Source organism: Papaver somniferum, chromosome 1, assembly GCF_003573695.1.
Source record: "Papaver somniferum cultivar HN1 chromosome 1, ASM357369v1, whole genome shotgun sequence".
Classification (NCBI taxonomy): Eukaryota; Viridiplantae; Streptophyta; class Magnoliopsida; order Ranunculales; family Papaveraceae; genus Papaver; species Papaver somniferum.
The window spans coordinates 82,000,634-82,016,397 of record NC_039358.1 but is presented as its reverse complement, the minus strand read 5'-3'; the positions used below and the strand labels follow the sequence as shown (position 1 = coordinate 82,016,397).

Genomic DNA, 15,764 nt, shown 5'->3' with positions numbered 1-15,764 from the left:
CCCCTAAATATCGATTTCAACATCTGCCTGTGTCTGTCATATTTTCCCGCCAAAATTCATTTTCAAACGATGAAGATGGGTGCTAAAGACAAATTTGGGCTACACATAGCCATGGGTGCTGAGAATGAATTTGGGTTATACATAACCATGGTTCCCCTTATCCAAACTTGGAGTCCGCTTAACAAATGTCCTCCGGGGGCGCTCCGAGTGATTTTTTGAGCCGAATTTTTCAAAGATGATTATTTCCCAAAAATACGTACAAACACATAAAACACCATAATAAGTACAAAATCGAGTACTAACAATACGACACATTGAGGACAAATTAGACACATAAATGCGTCTATCACTTACCAAGATCAGTTGAACTCTCCATGGAAGTTTCCACATGTTGTGCCTTTTGGTTTCATCCCTGTCTGTCACCATCTCATGCTTACCCCGCAACACTGCCACTGTTACGAGTTAAGCAGAGGACTGAATGTTGATGGTGGCTTTTAGTTCAGGGCTAAATTTGTAAAATCCTGCATTTAATGTGTTGTCACTCTGCAAGGAAACATAGCCATGTAAAAGTGATGAGTGTTCAACCTCTTCACTGGCGCATTTATTGAGCAACTCAATATTTTCTCATTAAAATTTGTCCAGAATGGTGCATGTAGCAACAACCCCTGATATTCTGTAAATTTTGGCACCTTGCATGTATTATTCAGTAAATATAAGTTTCTTTGAATGCCTTATGTGCTATGTTCCCCGGCTGAATCCTTAATGTTGATATGGCATGACAATTTGTGTTCATTCGCAGCAGAGTAGCACGAATTTCCAAGTATCAAGGATAAGGTCTTTGCATAAAGTATTCAATCAGAAAGCATATAGCTCTCTGGGAATGAACTTAAAGAACTCTGTGAATTCATTCAATTTTGTGATAATTCGCAAGATTCAGATATTATCCTGATTAATTTGCAAAAATTAGGGTTTTGCGCCTTGCGCAGTATATCAGACCTTGCCTGTCAAAATTAAGCCTAGGCAAACTAGGTAATTAATCCGCCATGGATTAGCAGGTGCAAAATCTTACCCAGAATCAGAAAACAAAAAATAAAGGAGTCGCAGAATAGGAGCACCAGCAAAGGGAGGCGTGGACATGCCTTAGGCCAGCCGGCGCCATTTGCCATTGGCCACGCCCCATGTTGCCTAAACCGGCCCTATTTCCCTCGACCAATCAGGTTGCCTTAAACCCACCATACGCACATAAGTTGTGGCTGGGCCCATAATTGCCGGCCCTATTTCCCATCAACCAATCAGGTCTCTTTAAACTTGTCTCACCCACACCAGAAGTGTAGCCACGCCCGCGTTTGGCCGGCCCTCTCTTTTCGACCAATCTGGTTGCTCTAAACCTGCCACAGTATTAAAAAAAGAGAGGCAAAATTGCGCCAATACCAAATTGGCTTTCCAAAGTTGCGCCAACGCGCTAACTGGCATGACAAACGTGCATGCGCAACGTGCCGGACGTGCCACTTTGCCACATAAGCATGCCGAACGTGGCAAAATACCATAAATAATGCACTTACGTGCCAACCCATCTTTTGTTCGTGGCCAACGCCATAACAGACTTCAATGTGGTTATCCTAACCAGAAACACGACCTTGCATGGTCGAAACCCTAATTTCGAGTCGTGGTACCAATTATGCCACTTCGGGACCCACAACATGCCACGAGCCGTGCGGGACCCAGGAAGCCCTAATAAAGACGGCATATTATAGCCACCTGTGGCAATCCTTGCTCGTGTGGTAGTTTTCATATGATGGCATGGCTATGGTTCCTTTGGCGTGGTTATGACACCATTTGCAAAAAACATCGATGCGCCACGGCCACATGCCACATGATGTATGCACTAATTAGGGTTTTGGCACGCCAAACCCTAATTTAGCCAAAATTGCTACGCCAACCAATCCAAGTAACGTTTCCCAGAGCATTGGGATTGATGTGGCAACAGGGCCAATGTTCCCGGAGCCACATTTGGGTCTAACACCAATGTGCCAAAAACTAGCAGCCATGGCTACGCTAGGCGCTACTTGCACCATCGTGCCACTGACATGCGCTAACTATGTCAGCCACGCCACCGTGCCGCAGCGCACGTTCTAATTAAGGCCAAACCCTAATTTATGCAAAGTTTCTATGCCAACCAAGCTAAGTAACGTTTCGCAGAGCATTGGGCTTGATGTGGCAACAGGGCCAATGTTGTCGGAGCCATATTTGGGTCTAACACCAATATGCCAAAACAGCTGCCACGGCTATGCCACTGGCATGCCGTTATGCCATGGCTACCCCAGGCGCCGCTATGCCAATGGCGCCACTTTGCTATACAACAATATATGGTCATAATCAATGGTCATCCTTTCCCATAAGCTACAATCTCAGCCGTCCAAATTCGCCATGGAATTGACAGGCCTGTGGCAAGTTTTAGGCGGCCAGCCAAGGCAAGCCTAATAGCATCACATGCTATTTTCCTATGGCAAGTCTCTTGACTTTGAGTTGCCACACGTAGCAATCTGTTACACGTTTTTCACGAAAGCATTCGAGACATCAAACATGTCACAAACTGGGGGATGCTCATCAGGGTATTGGTCTGGCGGTTTACAACGTGCAGCGTGCAACACGTCTATCATAAAAAAGTGTCAGGAAAATATGGAAGTTAGTAGAGGAAAGAAGTAGTGGGTGTAAACAAACCCGCTTCCTTCATAGTGGAGGTGTGGTTTCTGGCAGTTACACGTTACTCCACTCTTCCATCACTCAATCACTCCCACTTCCTACGAGACCAGGGTGTATTCACTTATGACTTGTATAAATAGGTTTTACCTATTTTCATCAAATTAACAATGAGTTTTAGTGAGAACCACAACACAGTATCCAGAAAATACCAAAGAACTGATAGCTTTCATTCCGCAAGCCAGTTCCAAATTCTGATACAAGTCATAAAATAGTCACACCTTCAGAATTAACCATTCTGGTCTCAACACCTTCTTCGCTTCCCTCCCTAAGACCAAACCTTCTCCTTCACTTTGTGACCGAAGCAAGACTGGATAGGCGATTTCTTGGTTTAGGCCAGGATTGTATAGATTGATCTCTCGAATCTATAAGTACTCCCGTGCAGTGCATTTGTTTTAGGTTTAGACTCGTTTCTCATCCACACACCCAAATTTACCAAAACCAGCAGAAACAGTTTTTACCCATAAACAACATCCAATATGTGTGATTTAGTATAACCGCTCACGACTTGTTTGTGTTCTTGGTAAAACTATTCACAAAGGCCTGACTTATGTATTGGTATGACTTTTATTAGTGAAACCAATCTTAAGTAATCACCTAAGATGGTATGATCGAGTTTGTGATTTGTTTGACCGAATCTGGGTAAAGAGGAACCGATCCTATGAAGTGGTGCAACACATCACAAAGGGGAATCGATCCTTGTATGAGGTGCAGCAAGTTTGTAGCAGAAAGGGGAACCGACCCTATGTAGATGTGCAACTCGTTTTTAGGCAAAGGGAAACCGATCCTATGGACATGTGCTACACATATAAGTTAGATACCATATATATGTGGGGAACCGATCCTAGTACCTAGTTAGTCGAATTTTGGAAAGTTAGTGTGACTATGCACAGTACTCACATGGAGGTTGAACCGAAACTTGTTTTGGTAGAACCGTTAAACCCATGATTTGTGATTGAGTGTTTCTTGATCAATCGCACAGTTCTTGAAAGTCAAATGAACTAATTCTAAACTTGTTTGGTAGTGTGGCAAATCGGTTTCAAGGTTGGAAGTATGAAAGAGGACTTACAAAGTAAGGATGTCGGCATACTTTGAACACGTGCAGTAATGTTTATCTTTTATTGTTCAAAGTTATTCCTTAATAGCTACAGGAAGAAAATCCCAAGATCAAAACATAAATAAGTTAAGAGTCTTTTATTTAAGGTTTTTAATTTTATTTTAGGAAAACGAGAATTAGTAATGTGCATTTACTAGTTGAGATTTTCCAAAAAGATTTTCGGTCATTATTTTGGACAGAGCATTTCCAGGAATTATGGAAACCGAAATTGGAATATATTGAATATCTTTGAGAATATTTTCGGTTTTGGAAATTCCTTGGTGACCAAACTTCCTTGTATATAAATACTTGAAGTTTGCATTTCTAGCAAACTAATCCTTCGTGACAACAAACTTCCTAGGTTGTGTTGTTACTGGTGTAGCCGCCTATTCGGAGAGGAGAGTAACCTAATTAGGCGAAATCTCTTACGACCGCTCAGTTTAAAGTCTTCTTTGTATGGAGAAGCTCTATGAGTACCATTAGTGGGAAACTAGATAATTGCGGTTTATCTTGTGTTTTCGATTGATTTGATTGACTAACGGTGGTTTAACTTTGATTGCACCTAGTTTGTTTATGCTTGAGAATCTTCTCTTCTGATATAAGATTCACTCAAACTAGATCGAAGTTTCGACAGGGATCTTTAGACTGTTGTTAGTTCTAAAAATGATCTTGTGATAATCCATTGTTAACAGACTCCGTTCTGTGTGTGATTGATCACAACAGATTCAAGTTGTTGTGTGCAGGTGTTGATTGAAGATCTAAGAAGATTTGAAGACAAAGAAGATATTGAAGATTTCTGATATGGGGTTCATAATCTTTGGTGTGCACAATACTTGTTTCGGTATAAGAGGATCCAACTATAATCAGTTTATCCTTGTGGTAGATTGGATTGATTAGTTGTGTAGATCAGCATCAATACAATTCTTTGTGATTAAAAGTATTGATTTCAAAATCTTAACAATTACTTCGGTAGTTGAGAATAAAATAGACCTAAGAACCTGGCGAAGGAGTTTATTTGAGATAAACAGAAGAGCCTTTGTCGAACTCACATCACTTGGTTGAAGAGAGTTGATACCAAATAGATTTGTTGTTCCTTTACTGTTTGGAATACGAACCAAAGGAATTGTTCCAAGTACATGGCTTATTCATAAGTTGTAGGGCTGGGAATACAGACGGAACTAGGTGAACTATAGGTTTAGTTGTTTTGTCTCAACTATACGAAGTTAGGTTTAATTTTGTGTAGCGGCTTAATCCTGAGAGTATTCAATTCTGGAAAAGGTCCCGGGGTTTTTCTGCATTTGTGGTTTCCTCGTTAACAAAATCTTGATGTGTCATTTACTTTATATTTCCGCATTATAATTATTTTATTATAATTAAAGTAAATTACACAAACGTTAGTTCCTATTTACTTGATAAGAAATCCTATTGTGTTTGGTTAAGTCCGAACCTTTTTATCAAGTAAACATACTTTGTTGTTGTATTATCTCGATCTCGTATCCATAGACGATCACACGAAGTGTGAACCGATTAGTTGTATTGTCTTGACTCAGTCCATAGACAATCACTTTCGGAGAAAGGACTTATAGGTAGGAAAAGTTTTAGCTTGAGGTATATTTGGGTACCCTTGCCTTTTCAATTGGTATCAGAGCAGGAAAACACGAAAAGATCTAACAATCTGTGTTTGGTGCGATCCAACCTATAAGAAATTGAATCTATGTATGATTCAGTTAACGTTATGCAAGAGTTTTAATACTCAAAAGTTGAAGATGTTACTACTTCGTTCACTCATGATCCAAGAGTTGCGAAAACATCTGTGTCCATCTCTGATGGAAAAGAAGATGCTCATAAAGAGTTGGTAAAACTCCTAAAGGCTATAAAATCTTTGTCTTCTAAAGTGGTGTTATTAAAGACAGCGAAAAATCTTCTTAAACATGAGATTAGAGATAAAGACATTCAACTGAATTGTCTGGCCAAAGAGAATATGGATCTCACTGTCAAACTAGAAGCTCTTGGTAAATCTATTACTGTTAAAGAGACACATCCTATGACTCTGACTAATGATGTTGTTGTGATTTCTTCTGATGCTGAGGAAACTAGAAGTCCTTGCTCGACTTTTACAGACTATGATAAAACCGATTTAGTCACATCTGAAATAGATCAAGATGATGGTAGTGTGCCTAACTACATCAAGTCAGAAGAGAATGAAAAACCAGCTTCCAGATCTACTAATGATCAAACGAAATCTTGTACAAAGGAAACTTTGAACCGATTCCGTGAAAATGATCTTAAGGAATACAATTTTTAGTTACTTGATAGGAAACTTATACTTCTTCAACATACGGTGGTAAAAATATTGAAGGAAGTTTCTTGTCTTAATAAACTGAAAGACAATTCCTCAGTAGAAAGACAGATTATACTACTACCCGATAAGTTCAACTCAAAAGAATTAGAGGAAAGAGTTGATAATCGCTTCTGGAAAAAGATTCCTCCTCATCCTTATCGAAACAATCCTTGTTTTGATGAAGAACGACTCCAGAAGAAAGGGAAAGAGAGAATCTCTGCCAAAAGAAACAATCAGGAGTTTCCGATTATTGTTTCAGATAATCACACTGATATGAATCATAAGGAAGTCCTTAGAATGAGAAAATCTTATGAAAATCTCATTGAAAGAATTAAAAGAGATTTATCTACCTCCGAAAATTCTCACGTCAGTACAGTTTCTCCATATGATCTGTAACACCCCGTGTTTTTAGCACGACCCATGCTAAAAGATGCGCCATGGCCCGGGATTAAGCTTCATTCAAAGCTTCCGTTGCGCAGGAAAAGGAACATTGGCCCTTGGCCAATGCATTGACAATGTTTAGCCAACTTGGATGGACATCGGGTTGGCAGCGGACAGCGAACATGGGTGGACATTGGGTTGGCAGCGGACAGCCAACACGGCTGGACATCGGGTTGGCAGCGGACAGCCATCACGGCTGGACATCGGGTTGGCAGCGGACAGCCAACACGGCTGGATGGCTGGACATCGGGTTGGCAACGGACAACCAACAACCATCATGGCCGGGTATATGGAAACGACCATGAATAGTAGAAGTGGGAGTTGATGAATGATTTTTCTCCCCTTATCAAAGTCGTAAAAATGTTAGGTTAAAATATATAGGGAGGGGTACTTGGTTGAAGGTGCATATACAGACCATGCACCAAGTTAGATAGCTTTAGAGATGTACAGCCATCACGGCTGGACATTGGAGTGGCCTATAGGCCAAAGACGGGAATACAACCATCACGGCCCTTCACGGGACCTGTCTCAGGAAATGTTCATCCGTCATGACCGGACATTAGAACTGACCTGTGAGACAGAATTGAATGTACATCCATCGCGGTCGTACATCGCTGTTGGTCATGATGGTAAGGTGCAGCCATCACGGCCTGGGGAGTTGATAATGATTTTTTCTCCTCTAATCTAAGTTGTAAAAATGTAAAGTTAACATATATATGGAGCGGTAGTTTATTGAAGGTACATATGCGGACCATGTACCAAATAAGATTCATAGCTTAGTCGAAAGAGTATAAATGATGCTTAGGCCTCATTTATAGATGTGTAGCCTTATCACTGGAGAGTGTTAATCATGAGCATCATTATGCCACGCCGCAGACCAAGTATTCAACACTTGGGTGCATTTGACGTAACGACCTATACAGACTAGGCCATTACCCTTATTGCTTGGCTACGGCTTTGCAAATGAGTTCGTTTAAGTTTCTTGTCCCTTATGGATGAACTACGGTCTATGCTTGATCCCTTTAGAGTAGGGAAGGGTACGTAAGCAGCCGCAATGAGTTGCAACATTGCCGGTCCAGCACGTTGTCGCTCATATCATCTAATTGAGGGATGATTTCGACATACTGGCCTCTCATATCATCTTTCTCGGTTTATCGACGCAAGAGATGATTGTGACCATACTTGGTGAAGAAAGTTGCAACCTATTCACTGGATGCTCATACTTCCTATCAAGGCGTTCGACATAGGCTAAAAACCCGAGTGTCGTAATTTAGCTCAACATGAGTCTATTTTGATGGGAAACGACCCAAAGATCAAGACATGTGGATCCACATGGTCACCAGAATTTAGCCAAATTCCATCGTTTAGGGATTCAAAAGACCGTTTTTGTCGTATTAAGAAAGTTTTGAAAGTTTGTTTTTTCTTGATAAACCCTCTGCGGAATAAGGGTAAGTTGCGATGGTGTGGAAGCTAAGTTTGCCAAATCATGCTCTCCGAGCATGCCTGCGGGGGCAAATGAGCGTGCATTTTCCTAGCTTTAAGGCCTTGATCGTAGCTTCATCATGGCGCATCAGAGAAGTTACGGCCTGCGGGGCAACGCGCCAAAGGCGTAATTTTTCGGTCCGTCACAGTTGGTATCAGAGCAAATTCCGAGAAAACACTAGGGACTGTACGAAGTAAGGCTGCACAAGAACCGGTCAACAAGACTTGTACCGTCCTGGAACCAAAAATACCGGACCGGTACCGGAGTAACCGGTACAGGGACCGAGAATGAAAATTAGGAACCGGAATAGACCGGTACAGAAACTGGTTATGGGGTTAGTACCGGCAGGAACCGGACTTAAAGAACCGGTTAATTAGGGCCCTTAGATCTTTATCATTTTTAATCTTATCCGTCCATTTTGTTTAGGAACCCTAATATTTTCTAGTCTGTGAGAAACTCTTTCACTCTGTATCTTTCTTTCTTCTTCGGTTTTTTCTCAATGAAGAGCAACCTCTTCAATTCTTCATCTATGGATACTAAATCTCCCTTTCTACTTCTCATCTTTTTCTTCTGAGACTGCCGTGAAAACGGATGCTGTTGTTGCTGTGAAAGGGAGTGATTCCTTCAACTTCGTTTTTTTCTTTTGAGATGTTGTTTCTCTTATTCTTCTTCTACTTTTTTATTTAAACATAGTGTTGCTCCTGTTGCTGCTTTCTAATGGAGATTTAGTAGATGAAGTATTTTCAGAATTGAGGTAATAATAATGATTGGGGATCTTGATTTATTTGTGGTTTCTGTTGATTTCATTTCTTAATTTTAGATAGGAGTTATTGATTTTACCGATTACAAGATTTTGGGATCCTGATTTACTAATTTTTCAATGATCTGGAAGTTTTAAAAATTAGGGGTTTTGATTTGTAATTTTGGGATCTTGGTTATAATGGACATAAATTTTAATTATTTATATGATTTCCGGTATGGGTTTTTGATTTATTGTAGATTGAGAATAAAAGAAGGCCACAAGCAGATCACATCAGAAAGTAAAAGAAGATGTAAAAGTGACCATGAGAAGGATTTAGTGGATTGGTTAGTTGAAGTAGCAGAAAGATATAAGATGGTGCTTTTCTTGAGCAACTTGAATGAAAAATAAGATGAAAAACGAGACCCAGATTTTGAAATCCCCTGCAAAATAAAGGTTTTGATCAAACTCATCTAGTGAATTGGTTAATTCAGTGTATTTTTTTTTTTTTTGAGCACGATTCAATATAAATGTAATTGGTTTTGGACATCATTTGAGTACTGTAAGTTTATATGGAGATGATAATATAGGGTAAAACCCGGTACCGGAGTACCGGTACAACACCAGGTACAAGTACAGGTACCGGTTCTCAAGTTTCAGTATCGGTCAACACCAGGTACAGGGACCGGTTCCATAGGAGAACCAGAGTGTACCGGACCATGTGCAGCCTTAGTGCGGAGTGGACTCGTCAAACGAGTATTTTTCCTTCAAAGGGAAATAAAGTTGGAGAGTAGGCTAATTTTTGCGCGGAAAGAGTTTGTAACTGCTATGCCAGTTACTATGCGAATCGAGTTGAGATTGTACAGGTGCTATGAGTTTGCCTGGCCTAAGTGGCACCCCACTTACGAGTGGATATCCGGAAGACCATCTGGGATGGTGGGTAGACAATGGGACTGATCATCCCCACACATTGGCAACTGGCCAAGGGTGTGTGTTGTCAGGCCCGGCTAGCATCCCACTTACGAGTGGCAACCTGGATGACCGTCTGGGACGGTGGGCAACTGGATCCTGTTCCACACAGTACTGCGCTAAAGTCCTGTCATTTAGATGACATCTCCAACCTTGTGAACCTTAGGGATTCCTGAGTGTGTAGTATGGGATGCACATTTAGGATACCGTGTTGAGATATCCTTTTGGCAACTGGCCAATTGAGATACTTGGTGACGTTGTGGAATCTTTTGGATTCCTGGGCAGGCGGTATGGGACGTTTGCTCAGAAGTTCTAAATTGTTGTTTATGACAACTTGAAGAAACCCGTGATTTTTGAACATATGGTATGAGACTTTTGCTCATGAAATCCAAACCTAAGCGTTTGTCCACAGTAGTTTTGTTTTGAATTTCGTGGACCAAATTATTTGAAGGGGTGAATAATGTAACACCCCGTGTTTTTAGCACGTCGCATGCTAAAAGATGCGCCATGGCCCGGGATTAAGCTTCATTCAAAGCTTCTGGTTCGTAGGAAAAGGAACATTGACCCTTGGCCAATGCGTTGAAAATGTTCAGCCAACACGGCTGGACATCGGGTTGGCAGCGGACAGCCAACACGGCTGGACATCGGGTTGGAAGCGGACAACCATCACGGTTGGACATCGGGTTGGTAGCGGACAACCAACATGGCTGAACATCGGGTTGGCAGCAGACAACCAACAACCATCATGGCCGGGTATATGGCAACAACCATGAATAGTAAAAGTGGGCGTTGTTGAATGATCCCCCCCTAATCAAAGTTGTGAAAATGTTAAGTTAACATATATAGGGAAGGGTACTTGGTTGAAGGTGCATATACAGACCATGCACCAAGTGAGATAGCTTTAGAGATGTACAACCATCACAGTTGGACATTGGAGTGGCCTATGGGACAAAGACGGAAGTACGACCATCACGACCCTTCACGGGACCCGGCTCAGGAAATGTTCAGCCATTCATGGCCGGACATTAGAACTGACCTGTGAGCCAGAATTGAATGTACAGCCGTCACGGCCGTACATCTCTGTTGGCCAGGGTGGTGAGGTGCAGCCATTACGGTCTGGGGAGTTGATGAATGATTTTTTCTCCCCTAATCTAAGTTGTAAAAATGTAAAGTTAACATATATAGGGAGGGGTAGTTTGTTGAAGGTACATATGCAGACCATGTACCAAATAAGCTTCATAGCTTAGTCGAAAGAATATGAATGATGCTTAGGCCTCATTTATAGATGCGTAGCCTTACCATCTTCAAGTTTGTCAATCTCCTTATCGAGCGCATTCTTTCTCATCTTAATGTCATTGGATGATCTTCGAATTCGATTACCATCTAAGGCCTCAAATACCATTAAGGTACGGTTCCATATCTGCTCTTCAGATTCCGATTTGTGGAGCTTGTGAACACGATCATGAGCAGTTACCACAACCCACGCTCTATAAATAGCACAATCTTCTTCTTCGGCAAAAGCAATATCCATGTTTTTTGTTATGAAAATTAAAACTGAAGAGAGGAAATAGTTTGGTGCAATTGGGGTGATAGATATGAGTTTCTTCATATAGGTTTAGGGTCCAACGACTCTTTTTGTTTTTCCCAAAAACTCCAACGGCTAATTTGACGAAAGTTGAATGTGGAGAAACCAATAATCGATAGGTATTGTATTTAGCATATCTACCGATTATGGTAGCTTTCAAAATTTGAATTTTGGGCAACTTTTAATCGGTAGGTTTTGTAATATATTTAACTCCCGATTAACGCTGCATCCAAAACACGAACCAAGTGGTTATGGCTGGCTGTGTACACTCCCGATTAATGAACACAAATCATTCTAATACTGCACCGACTACAATCGGAAGTCTGGGAAATATTTTGGCTTCCGATTGCAATCGGAGGATAACAATGTTATCATATCCTCCGAATATATAAGGGTAATTTCGCCATTACGAATTACGCGAGATAAGGGCTGACTACATTTTCCCTTTGGGTGATCTTTTTTGTTTTATTGTTGGCCCCTAAATCCTTTCGAGTGATCCCTAAAAACGCGAGGATATTTTAGGGGTGCTACTCACACGCTTGGTCACACTAGAGCAGTAACGGGTGTATTTTGCGCGTGTCATTCAACCGTGTGCCATTTTTTTCCACCCAACATTGGTTATACTAGAGGATATTTCCTCCCCTGAGAGATATTTTCTACACATCCCATCGAGGATAACTCATTTTTCTTTTCCTTTTCTCTTTCTTTATTTCCCCTTCAGCTCTTCTCATCGCCTCCACTGAAGAGATTAGGGTTTCATCTGTTAATCGATCTGTTAATCGACATTCAAGCTTAGTTTCGATCTTTCAAGAGATTAGAATCTTACAAAAGTTTCGATCTATGTAAGTTTTTTCGATTTAGGTTAAATCGTCTGTTTTTTCACCACATTTGGGGAAAAGCTCAAGACTGCTGTTGTTAATTGAGTTAGGGTTTTATCTTGATGGATCTGGTGATGTTGGAGAAGAAGATGATGAACATTTAATCTGTGGTTACAAGAATCAGTATAGGAAGAAATGGAAATGTTTCCATCTGCTAACCGTGGCTTCACGAAGAAGAAGAAAGGGGTTACTGCTGTAATTGGAGTTGATTTCATGGGTTTGGTTCGGATTTAATAGCTGATTTGAGTTGGAACAAGTCAGTGGCTGATTGGGTTTTGAGATTGAAGTTGCAGTGCCGAACATGGATGAAGAAATGAGCTGCTAATGGTTTTGTTGTCGCTGTTGCTGTTTAGGGAAACTGTGTGTTAGGGCATTGGGTTCTGAAAATTTTGAGATACGGAGATCTCAAGCAAAGAAGGATCAGTTGGATTATGAATTGAATTTGCAAGGATTAAAGAGGAGATGGAAAAGGTGTTGCTGCTAGTGACAGTAAGAACTGGTGGTGATGTTCTAGATAACTGAAATTGGTGTTGCAGGCAGTGTGGTGGATGAGTTATCTGAGCTGAGTTGCAATGGGAATTGGTGAGCTGTAGTGCAGGTTAGATGATACAAATTTGTTGTGTTGTTAATGTTTATTCTAATGGTTTTTCGTTGTGAGATATTTCTGATTCCAAATTTGGGGATTATGGAGGTTCAGGCTGGCATTCTTACTGATGATTTTGGTTTGTTTAGTGTAGTATGGGGTGGGAATATGAATGTATGATGTTTCCATTACCTTGAAAGTTGTCGAAAAATAATGTATGTTGTTAATCTATTAACTGGTTGTTGTGATTTTGTTGCAGGTAAGGTGCGTGGATCTTTAGCTCGTGCTGGAGAAGTCATAGGACAAACTTCAAAGGTAACTAAACAATGCAAGAATTAAGAATCCTAGGGGTAGAGCTCACAGGGGAATGTTTCGTTGCTGCTGGTAACATTTCTTCCCATACTCAAATCAATCGTTTCGATCTTTATCATTTTTTTCTTGGAGATATCATCATTTTTTGTTTCAAGTTAAATATCATTTGTATGACAGAGACTTTTCTCTCCTTTGAAACAAGACGATTTTGATCTACACATGTTGGGTTAATTAATATAGTTTGTACGCTTTGATTTTACATTGTGCGGTGCTTTAGGCGGTTAAGCACATTACTCAATAAACTCTTCGTTTTTTTTTTGTTGCAGCCTGATGGCCAAATGCCTAGTGACAAGACTGTTGGCGGAGGAGGCCGAGCTTCGGAGACAAGACTGTTGTTGGTTTAGACTTCCATCTCTAAGATTTTTATTTTGTGAAAATAGGCTCTCAGGTATAGAAAGTTTTGGGGAGAGAAGGCCGAGCTTCGGAGATTCAAAGATGACATATTGCAGAAAGCACAGGTAGTCTGCTTTAACTTATGATGGCTCTCCATGGTTTAGCATTTCTGTTTTGATATTACTAATGTGCTACAATTTTTTGTTGTACGGAACAGTATGGGAATGTCAGCACTGGAAAAGGCACCTCATTGTCAAATTGTTGTTGTGTGATCTGTTCCTTTGTAGGTTTGTGATCATTTGGTGTTTGTGGTTGCAGATTTCCATTATATTTTTTACACCGTTCTTTTCGAAGGTTATACTGCAACTTCAGCTGGTACCGCAAGAATCTGTCACAGGCAAGCTAATTGAACATCATTGGATTAGAGTTGTGGTTAGATAAAGATATACTTGTTGGTCTACTAATACTGGAATATGTGTCAAAAGTATTGCAGGGCTAGCTGTCTTCTCTTGCATGCCAAGAACATTGTCAAGTGGCGTGGCATTGAACACAGGTACACTGGCTCAATGCTCTGTGATGTATTTAGTTTTAAATTTAGCAAAGGGATCATGAATATTTACAGCTTTTGCGCTGGTGGGAATACCGCTCTGGCTCTTGCAATGTGTAGGACTTACCGAAGGTTGTTCTCTTTTTATGCTTGACTTGCTTGATTGTTCAAGTCATTTGGTGTAGAGGACTAATTTAAGGGTTTCAACATGTTCTCATTTTGCAGGCTCTGACTGAAGGTGAGCAAAGAGCTTGGAGGATGCACTTATTACACATAAAATACTATTAAACTGAAGCTTGCAGGTTAACAACGGCGACTCCATTATGGCACTAAGGTTTGATAACAAAGAGCTCGGTTTGAAACTTGGGGAGTCTTTGCTTGTGTATAATAATACATACCATTTATTGGTTACTTTTTTGATTTCAGGTGATGCAGAATCTTCCGATAGAGCACCAAACATTGCTGTTTAGTGCAACTATGCCTGTAGAAATTGAAGCTCTTGCACATGTAAAGATTTGGAAACTACACTTGTGCTCATATGACCATGTATAAAATGATTTTTCTTCAAAACACAATCATTTGTGCTAATGAGCTTGTGTGACAGGAGTACCTTACTGATCCAGTGCAAGTAAAGGTTGGAAAAGTAAGTAGTGCTACAGCAAATGTGTCTCAAATGCTGCAGAAGGTTCCTGAGAATGAGAAGGTCAGCAACATAGGTCATACTCGCACTTTCGGTTATAGTTGCAAATAAAATTTGGTACTTAGAAGAATTTAAGATCTTTTGTGTATGAATCCTTGTATGAATCCATTTGAATGTGATAAGAATAGTCGCAAATAAAATTTGGTACTTGGAAGAATTTAAGTTCTTTTTTGTACGAATACCATGTATGAATCCATTTGAATGTGATAGAATAGTTGCAAATAAAATTTCGTACTTAAAAGAATTTAAGTTCTTTTTTGTACCAATCCTTGTATTAATCCTTTGAATGTGATAAGAATTGATTGAATGTGAGATGAATTTGATTGAAGAAATTATTGTTGATTGTGGAGGATGCAGATGGTTATTTGGAATTCCGGTGAATTTCCAGCCAACAATGAGCTGCCGGTCAAAATTGATCTGGTCAAAATTGACCAGCAGTAATTGTTTGTTGTTAAAAAAAACTTCGTAACGGCTTAAAGCTGTTACAACGTCATGTTACTAAATAATTTCGTAATGGGTCAAGCATGTTACGGAATAGCCACGTAGTAACGGTTAGCAGCATTACAACCATCGTTGCAAAAGAAATTCGGAACGGCTACGGGTCGTTACAAAAAGTTTGTAGCACCCCTTTTCGTAACGGCTGGGAACCGTTACAACTCCGATTCGTAATTCTCAAAAACTGTTTCGAATCAGATAGAATGGTGTAGTGATATCATCTAATTGAGGGATGATTGCGACATACTGGCCTCACATATCATCTTGCTCGGTAGATCGATGCAAGAAATGATTGTGGCCAGACATGGTGAGGCAAGTTGCAATCTATTCCCTGGATGCTCATACTTCCTATCAAGGTGTTCGACATAGGCAAAAAACCCGAGTGTCGTATTTTAGCTCAAGAGGAGTCCATTTTGATGGGAAACGGCCAAAAGATCAAGAC

The 15,764-nt window shown here is 40.5% G+C and overlaps 2 long non-coding RNA genes across 3 annotated transcripts; both read left to right on the top strand.

Annotated features, from left to right (window-relative positions):
• Window positions 1-12,120: 12,120 nt before the first annotated feature.
• On the top strand, window positions 12,121-13,976 carry LOC113292326. Of its 2 annotated transcripts, none has more exons than XR_003331795.1 (4): window positions 12,121-12,890; window positions 13,135-13,259; window positions 13,514-13,705; window positions 13,798-13,976. It is a non-coding gene; the product is annotated as an uncharacterized LOC113292326 (long non-coding RNA). The 2 variants fall into 2 exon arrangements; XR_003331796.1 differs by having other exon boundaries at window positions 13,899-13,973.
• An 89-nt stretch (window positions 13,977-14,065) lies between these two features.
• LOC113292315 lies at window positions 14,066-15,101 on the top strand. The gene is made up of 4 exons (XR_003331794.1): window positions 14,066-14,259; window positions 14,353-14,461; window positions 14,554-14,634; window positions 14,732-15,101. It is a non-coding gene; the product is annotated as an uncharacterized LOC113292315 (long non-coding RNA).
• Window positions 15,102-15,764: the final 663 nt, after the last annotated feature.